This window comes from Cyphomyrmex costatus, unplaced genomic scaffold (assembly GCF_001594065.2).
Source record: "Cyphomyrmex costatus isolate MS0001 unplaced genomic scaffold, Ccosl1.0 scaffold1852, whole genome shotgun sequence".
Classification (NCBI taxonomy): domain Eukaryota; kingdom Metazoa; phylum Arthropoda; class Insecta; order Hymenoptera; family Formicidae; genus Cyphomyrmex; species Cyphomyrmex costatus.
In genome coordinates this window covers 85,426-87,462 of record NW_017275882.1, presented here as the reverse complement: position 1 = coordinate 87,462, position 2,037 = coordinate 85,426, and positions in this window count along the sequence as shown.

Below are 2,037 nucleotides of genomic sequence, written 5' to 3'. Positions count from 1 at the left end.
CTCGTAAACTATCGCATTTTGACATAATTTATGCCATTGTGGATTAATGGGAAAGGTATACGATTCTAAAAATTTATTTAAACATATATGTCATATGGAACGTCCTTTTATCCCTTATATCGGTAGCCGAGCCGGCCGAGCCGGCCGAGAAACATTTTCAGCCGCTCGCGACAAGCGGACGAGCGAGAGGGTCCGATCGTGACGTAGCGTCTGCCATCTCGCTCGCGCTCGGCTAGTGCGCATGCGTCGAAGGCTGAAGGACAGACAGTCGTGCTGTTGCGCTCTCTTAGCCGAGTCAAGCCGAACGCGGCGTGCTGGGACCCCAATGTGCATCACTGAGGGGGAACACATGCCCGTCGCTAGAGTCGCTCCTCGGTTACCGCGAACGGGAGTTTCATATACTACAAGAATCAAAACGTAGTCCTGTGTGTATAGGAGTCATTAAGATGCTAATACTTTTTCAACTAATCAGGATACAGCGATGCACATCCAGCGTTCACGCGTCCTGTGTACGATTCATTAGCTTGTTATTTTTGGTTGAACTTTTGTACTAGTTAATCTTTTTTTCTTTTCTCTTTCTCTGGAGAAGTCAGTACCACTTTCAAAATATATGATTGAAAGTACCTAAACTGAAACGCGTCCACCGCGGTCGAGTGATTCTGCAGAACTGGTGTGTATCGCTACAGTGTATACAGTAGCGCAACTCTCTGTCGGCACCTTTGATGTAAGTGTTGCCTAAAATGGAGTGCGCATGCGCGAAATATGGCAGTTACTAGACTATGCCTTTCTCTTCTCATCCTTTTTTCGCTCTGTCAAAACGCACTAGCACAGTATATGTAGTAACGCACTCTCCCGATTTTATGTTGGCGGAAATAGAGTGCGCATGCGCTAAATAAATAGGTTTGACAGAGCGAAAAAAGGATGAAAAGAGAAAGGCATAGTCTAGTAACTGCCATATTTCGCGCATGCGCACTTCATTTTAGACAACATAAAATCGGGAGAGTTGCGCTACTGGGGGTCAATCATGTACCTTTTCCCCTAGGGTGGAAACGTGAAAAGTGAAAAGTTTCACGTGAACTCTATGATCATCTATGATTTCGAGGGACCACATAACTTCTCCAATTGTGAAAATGTGAAATTGTTCACGTGAACTCTATGATCATCTATGATTTCAGGGATCACATAACTTTTCCAACTGTGAAAATGTGAAATTGTTCATGTGAACTTTTTAGCCATGGACCGAGGTGGCGGAAATCTAGGGAATTGATAAATATACTTCGGAATTAACATGCTTAGGGTCTGAGCACAAGCACTGCCGTAATATTTTACGACATACTTAAGTTGTAGACGTAAATAACGCACAAGCTTTGGCGTATCGGCGTATGACGTGTTTATGTACATTATTGACATATCTTTCGATAGCGTGCATAAACACGTCATACGCCGATACGTCAAAGCTTGTGCGTTATTTACGTTTACAACTTAAGTTGTCGTAAAATGTTACGGCAGTGCTTGTGCTCAGACCCTTAGCCAGAATTTCTGGAAAACGAACTCTTCTATTGGATATTGGACAACGTATATCGAATGTCGTAGTGTTTTCTTTAATTAATGGCTGTCCCGCCTCCAGATAATGAGTAGGAGGACGATACGGCCAATCGTACGTAGTGTGATGCGGTCCGTTCTGCAATCATAGGTCTATTTTTTGTTCCTGCACTGTCTGAACTAGTGCACACGGTGCAATAAAATGAAACAAACGTATATTTGACCTAGTTTCCACCGAAACCCTCAATTCGTTCCATTACGGTGGTTGCTTTCCATCTACGACACAGCAATCACCTCGTCTTTATTTAACATTAGCGAACGACGAGGATGCAACGATTGCCGTGTCACACCGTGTCACTTCTGTGTCTCTTGTTGGATAATAATCTTATGCGTAGATATTATTTTTTACATTAAAATAATCCAGATGACTTATGAACGTACTTCTTATATCGTACATATATTTAAAATGTAAATATTCTAAAGCGCCAACCGAAA